Source organism: Schistocerca americana, chromosome 9, assembly GCF_021461395.2.
Source record: "Schistocerca americana isolate TAMUIC-IGC-003095 chromosome 9, iqSchAmer2.1, whole genome shotgun sequence".
Taxonomy (NCBI): Eukaryota; Metazoa; Arthropoda; class Insecta; order Orthoptera; family Acrididae; genus Schistocerca; species Schistocerca americana.
In genome coordinates, this window is record NC_060127.1 from 205,085,661 (window position 1) to 205,093,072 (window position 7,412).

General features: G+C 43.6%; 1 non-coding gene across 1 annotated transcript; it reads left to right on the plus strand.

The window, feature by feature from the left end:
• The first annotated feature begins 6,504 nt into the window (after positions 1-6,504).
• On the plus strand, positions 6,505-6,576 carry Trnae-cuc. The gene has a single exon. It is a non-coding gene; the product is annotated as a tRNA-Glu (tRNA).
• The last annotated feature ends 836 nt before the right edge of the window (positions 6,577-7,412 follow it).

The following is a 7,412-nucleotide window of genomic DNA, read 5'->3' on the forward strand; positions in this document are numbered from 1 at the left end:
TGATTAAACCAGGGGTTGTACAGAGTTTCAGGGAGAGCATAAGGGAACTATTGTCACAAATGGAGGAAAGAAATACAGTAGAAGACGAATGGGTAGCTCTGAGGGATGAAGTAGTGAAGGCAGCAAAGGATCAAGCAGGTAAAAAGACGAGGGCTAGTAGAAATCATTGGGTAACAGAAGAAATTTTGAATTTAATTGATGAAAGGAGAAAATATAAAAACGCAATAAATGAAGCAGGCAAAAAGGAATACAAACGTCTCAAAAATGAGATCGACAGGAAGTGCAAAATGGCTAACCAGGGATGGCTAGAGGACAAACGTAAGGATGTAGAGGCTTATCTCACTAGGGGTAAGATAGATACTGCCTACAGGAAAATTAAAGAGACCTTTGGAGAAAAGAAACCACTTGTATGAATATCAAGAGCTCAGATGGAAACCCAGTTCTAAGCAAAGAAGGGAAAGCAGAAAGGCGGAAGGAGTATACAGAGGGTCTATACAGGGGCGATGTTCTTGAGGACAGTATTATGGAAATGGAAGAGAATGTAGATGAAGATGAAATGGGAGATACGATACTGCGTGAAGAGTTTGACAGATCACTGAAAGGCCTGAGTCGAAACAAGGCCCCGGGAGTAGACAACACTACATTAGAACTACTGACAGCCTTGGGAGAGCCAGTCCTGACAAAACTCTACCATCTAGTGAGCAAGATGTATGAGAGAGGCGAAATACCCTCAGACCACAAGAAGAATATAATAATTCCAATCCCAAAGAAAGCAGGTCTTGACAGATGTGAAAATCAGTTTAATAAGTCACAGCTGCAAAACACTAACGCGAATTATTTACAGACGAATGGAAAAACTGGTAGAAGCCGACCTCGGCGAAGATCAGTTTGGATTCCACAGAAATGTTGGAACACGTGAGGCAATACTGACCCTACGACTTATCTTAGAAAATAGATGAAGGACGGGAAAACCTACATTTCTAGCATTTGTAGACTTAGAGAAAGCTTTTCACAATGTTGACTGGAATACTCTGTTTCAAATTCTGAAGGTGGCAGGGGTAAAATACAGGGAGCGAAAGGCTATTTACAATTTGTACAGTAAGCAAATGGCAGTTATAAGTGTCGAGGGACATGAAAGGGAAGCAGTGGTTGGGAAGGGAGTGAGACAGGGTTGTAGCCTGTCCCCGATGTTATTCAATCTGTATATTGAGCAAGCAGTAAAGGAAACAAAAGAAAAATTCGGAGTAGGTATTAAAGTCCATGGAGAAGAAATAAAAACGTTGAGGTTCGCCGATGACATTGTAATTCCGTCAGAGACAGCAAAGGACTTGGAAGAGCTGTTGAACGGGATGGACAGTGTCTTGAAAGGAGGATATAAGACGAACATCAACAAAAGCAAAACGAGGCTAATGGAATGTAGTCGAATTAAGGGAATTAGATTAGGAAATGAGGCACTTAAAGTAGTAAAGGAGTTTTGCTATTTGGGGAGCAAAATAACTGATGATGGTCGAAGTAGAGAGGATATAAAATGTAGACTGGCAATGGCGAGGAAAGCGTTTCTGAAGAAGAGAAATTTGTTAACATCGAGTATAGATTTAAGTGTCAGGAAGTCGTTTGTGAAAGTATTTGTGTGGAGTGTAGCCATGTATGGAAGTGAATCATGGACGATAAATAGTTTGGACAAGAATGGAATAGAAGCTTTCGAAATGTTGTGCTACAGAAGAATGCTGAAGATTAGATGGGTAGATCACTTAACTTATGAGGAGGTATTGAATAGAATTGGGGAGAAGAGGAGTTTGTGGCACAACTTGACAAGAAGAAGGGACCGGTTGGTAGGACATGTTCTGAGACATCAAGGGATCACAAATTTAGCATTGGAGGGCAGCGTGGGGGGTAAAAATCGTAGAGGGAGACCAAGAGATGAATACACTAAGCAGATTCAGAAGGATGTAGGTTGGAGTAAGTACTGGGAGATGAAGAAGCTTGCACAGGATAGAGTAGCATGGAGAGCTGCATCAAACCAGTCTCAGGACTGAAGACAACAACAACACAACATGGAATGTACATAGGCGCAACAGCGCCCTCTTTTGTGTCAAGGACAGGTCAGTTTTACGCAACGCTCTGCCATTGCGGAGCCATTTTCCGAAGTGAGAAACTGTCACTAAGTGTCACTAAGGCTCGCCAACATTACAGGGTTGACCATCGACTTGTGAGTACGTCCGAACGGGGAAGAAAGATTGCTCTCCGGGAGGCGTGTCTGCCGTTCTGTGACACTGCGGCTCGTACGTACAGGGCACACTGCTGCAACAATGAGGAGTATGTGAGAGAGAAGAGTGGCGTACATAGCACCGATAGTGACACAGGGAACTGGACGACACAACGCGACATGGTCACACCGTCCTGTCCATTCGGCAGAAACGGACAGAGCTGCATCGTCCACAGTGTTGCCACGACGTCGAAGCACGGCGACGGGTGTGGACATGTCTACGTCGCCCGTACGACAACGTCTTTTGCGAGCCGGACTGGTGGCACACATGCCATTGCGTCGGCTACAACTGACTACAACTCACTAACGCCGCAGACTGCGATGGACACGTGAAAGCCGATACACGCGCGCTGAGGCGCAGAATGCATTTGTTTCCGGTCGAGTCCCGCTTCAGCGACGCCGTCGTAAGCGTCAAGGCCGGTTCCCACTAGGGCTGCCGCGCGTCAAAACGGCGCGTCAGCGGCGTGGTTGCCATGGAAATGGCGTCAGCGGCAAGGCGCGGCGGGCTCTGCGTCGCGGTTTGACCATGTCGAACCGCTTCCGCTGCCGTGTGCCGCGCTCCAGGTGCGCGCCGCCAATCACAGAACGCGCTGAGCGTGACGTCAGGTACGGACTCCCGGGCCACACGAACTTTCGCCGAACCGCTGGCGCGGACGCGGCGGCAGCTATGAAATACTTATCATCCGATTCCAAGGAAACTATTCGGTAGAAAAATTTGATTCTTGGGCATGTTACAGCCTGATATCTTCTCTCGATAAAGGACCGAATTTCTTTTCGTTATTCGTCGTGGTTACTTGCTGTATCGCATTTACGTAAACCTTTACACGAAATTTTAATGAGTGTGCAGAGGTAAAAACGCATTGCGTGGACTTTGCGTACAGTTCATTTTAGGTAATACATTATTGCGTATGAAATTTAGTCAACATATCGAAATTGTTTTTAAAGCTGAGAGCAGATCGATAGCTATCACCGTTCTCGAGATATTGTCTGATATGTCGGCGGACGGGCTATGCCGTGACCGCGCGCGGGTTGCTCGGCGACGCGACCGGTACTTCGTCCTGCTCGTCGTAAACCATGTGGTTGTATCAACCGCAAATTTCGTAAACGGTTCAAGAAATCGAAATTTTTTTTTTTTTTTTTTCAAACGATAACTTGTGAAACGTCATGTATTTCGTCGCATGATAAATATCCTAAATCTGTTTATCTACCAAGATATGAAAGTAACTACAGTTTTTCAGAAGGGATAGATGAATTTTTTTAAAAGGCATTAATAGCATGTCGAATGAGAAGTTAAACCGAAACTAATTTGCTGGTATGTCATAAGATGTAATTTACTAAATATGTAGAGCTATTGATTATTTCCTTTCTTTTTTCTTTATCCAGTGTACTTTACTGATTCAAGAAGCGTTTCGCCTTTTACTTTAAGGCATCTTCGGTGGAATCTAGAATGATTCAGTTTTGTTTTGATATGTGATACTTGGAGATTATAAAACAGTTCACATCTTTTTTTACGTGAATGACTGATTACTTTCAGTGAATCGAATTTTTGGCGGACATATACGTTTCCCCTCACCTGGTCACATGCTGGAGGTTGAACTAAAACTTAGAAGAAAAAAGAGCGAACATGAAAATGTGCTTATGTTCCATAATCTGTCACTAGCAGTAGACGTTTTACCGAAAACTCTGATTTGACGTCGTAACTACAGTGTGTTCACCTCATGTCCCTTCCTGTCTGGTTTGTTTATGTACATGTTGCCAAACTGCAGAATTATGTGCTGAAAACTAATGTTTGTTTATTTTCGTTCTCCTTATATCTGTATGTGTGTGTGGCTAGCCGGTGATAGTTATAGAAAGTTGAAAGTGAATCCAGTAGTTGTCAGACAGTGGTTGAAAGATTTGGTGTTCAGCTGATTTCAGTTTTGGTTTAAATGTTTTGTGGAGGAGTGCATGGAAGAGTAAATTCACTGCTTACATTAACAGATAAAATAGTAGAATAGTATTTCAACAGATGATTATTATCAGAATAGTATCAACCAACCCCTTTGTCCTCACTCTTTGACGCCCCATAATACGTCCTGTCAACTAACCCCTATTGTTGCCAAAGTTGTGCCATAATTTCCTCTTCCTCCTCTATTTAATTCCGTACCTCTTCTTTAGTCACACGATCCTCGTATCTAATGTTCAGCATTCTTATGAATCACCACGTTTTGAAAGCGTCTATTGTCTTTTTGACAGAACTGTTCATCATCCACGTTTCACTTACGTACAAGGCTGCACTCCACACAGATACCTTTGTAAAATAGTATCCAACCATTAGAATTTATATTCGGCATGAACAAATTTTCTTTTTCAGAACGCTTTTCTTGCTATTGACAGTCTTCAGTCAGGTTTGCGTCTGCATCAGGAAATGCCTTACAATTTAAAATCTGATTTCGAAAACTGTTCGAAATATATATTATTCTTTCGTGATTCTTAAGCAAGGTGCTGGCGATGATTACATTATGCTCTGTGGGAAATTCTATCAGGTGGCTTCCACTTTCATCCCTTCCCCCTAGCCTTTGTGTTCTTACTGTTTCGTGTACCTGCTACCGTATCACATTTTAAATTTTTGTCTCGCTTAACTATATGAATAATTTCTTTTGTCGTACATTGTTTCAATGTGTTAGGAGATAGTGAACAATCGTGAACGGTAGTCATGAAATCTGTTCATGGTGAAATGAGAAAACATGAATAATGAAATATGTGAAAGAGTACATTGTACAGAAAATGAAAAATTGGTATGTCTTCATCCAACTTCGTCTTTCCTTCATGTAGGTGTAAGATATAGTTAATCAAACGCACCGCGCGTTTCGGTGGGTCCCACCCCGTACCTCAGTGGCTGTCCGTCATTGGCTACCGCTAACGTCTGCCGCTTCCAGATGGGAACGCCAATTCCGCGAGCCGCCGCGTCAAAGCGGAAAACGCTTGCCGCTGCCGCTGCCGCACGACGCGCTGCCGCGCTCTAGTGGGAACCGGCCTTCAGACGCCGCCATGGTGAACGCAACCGGGCACACCGCATTGTAGACCGACATAGCGGACAAAGGCCTGCAACAGGCGATCTCGCCTTCTACGGCATGAGGCAATCTGAATAGCTACCAAAACATAACGGAGGTTTTACAGCCCGAGGCACCGCCCCTCCTGCAGTTCATTCCACATGCTATTTTCCACCAGGACAACGCGCGGCCACATGTGAACTCTCCCACAACATTATCTGCGTGATCGTTCCAGTCCAAGCTCTTCATAATTGTAATTGCTAGGTATTTAGCTGAATTCACAGCCCTTACCTTTGTTGACTTCTCGTGTACCCAAAATTTAACAGATTTTGTTTGGTACTCATGTGAGTGAACTCTAACTTTTCGTTATTCAGAGACAACCGCTAATTTTCGTATCGTAGAGATGTCGTACCTACGACATTTTGCAATTGTTTTTGATCTTCTGATGGTTTTACCAGGCGGTAAAGGACAGCATCATCTGTAAAACAATCTAAGACTGCTGCTCAAATTGTCTCCTAAATCGTCTGCATCCACCAAAAGCAGAAGAAGGACTATAACACTCCCCTGGGGAACACCAGATATGACTTCAGTTTTATTCGATGACTTTCTGTCGATTACTACGTACTGCGACATTTCTGACAGGAAATCACGTACCTAGCTGCACAGCTGAAACTATTTATGCACAAGGAAACCAATGGCTTTACAGAAATAAAAAATAAAAACCTTTGGAGTTCGTCTGTATTGAAAACTAAAATAAGTAATTAAACAAATAAACGTAACTGAGAAAAGTTTTCAGATAGAAATTTTCGGAACGGTTGGATTGCGAGGTAGCAAAACGACGTCGTAGAGATGGGATATGAAAAACGATGAAAGAATAGCTGAAGAAAAGGGTACAAAAAATGAGAAGAAACTAAAGACGCTATATAGCTCCCACTGAAGAGCAACAGATCACCGCAGTAAATCTGTGGGAAAGATCCATCCGGTGGTGACTGTAACCCTGGGACGACCGCCTGAGACTGGCGCTAGTAACTTTATCGCAGCTGGCGGGCCGCCAAAGTGCCTTATTAGTTCGGCGGCAAATCCTCTAAGATGAGATGCTGCAAGACAGTGGTCATATTCTTCATAACCTCCCATCTCGGCACAAGTACTGTGACTGTAGTTGTATAGTGAAAGTTTGAATCGACAATCGGTTAAGGACTTCATGTATCCGGTATGGTCTAGTGGCTAGGATACCTGGCTCTCACCCAGGAGGCTCGGGTTCGATTCCCGGTACCGGAAAAATTTTACTCCACAAATAGCCGTAGAAAATTTATCAAGTATTCGGTATTAATACGTATGTTCGTAAAGTGCAGTCACTACCTCGAATGATCTCGGCATAAAGCTTTACAAAGATAAATACAAGGACGTGTTGCTCATTTGAGACAGTCACAGATCGTCAGACTTTCCACAACTTCCTGGAGATCCCGCTGACCGCCGCCTTCAGGGACGCCCTGTCTGCCGCCACTTGACGTGTCCGCCATCTCCGCCGCCCACCGCCACAAACACACAACCCCCCCCCCCCCCCCCCCCCCCCCCACGCCCTTGTCGCAGTCGCAGATGTCCTCCCACATCCCAAAAGAACCAACGTGCGTTAAAGTGCTAAAGTGTTTTTTTTTTTTTGTGACACTGAAAAGTGATTGAACACGTAAAAGTTTCCAATATAGTGTCAATATAACCATAGCTCCGAGCGTCCTTTTGTCTTTGGTGTTTTTGTGCTTTTTTTCTTGTTTTTCTACCTTCCATCGTGTGCAATCGAGAGGTGTTCGTATCTGTGAGTACCACAAAACTATTACAGGTCTATCAGTACAACAAACTAGTGACTCACATGCTTATATATGTCTTTTGTCCTTTTTCTTTTGTCATGGATTGTTTAACATGTTAAGATAGTTTTTCATGAGTGTTTCCCCTTGGGATACCACTTAACTCAGCAAACAAGAGCTGACAACTGATACACTCGTTAATATTTCTATCAAACTGATTTCATGCCTAGTGCATGTCCCACTAAGGTTTTTCAAGACCCAACGTAAAATGCCTCCCCCTTGTTTTCTAACACAAGATTTAATAAGAAGATAGTA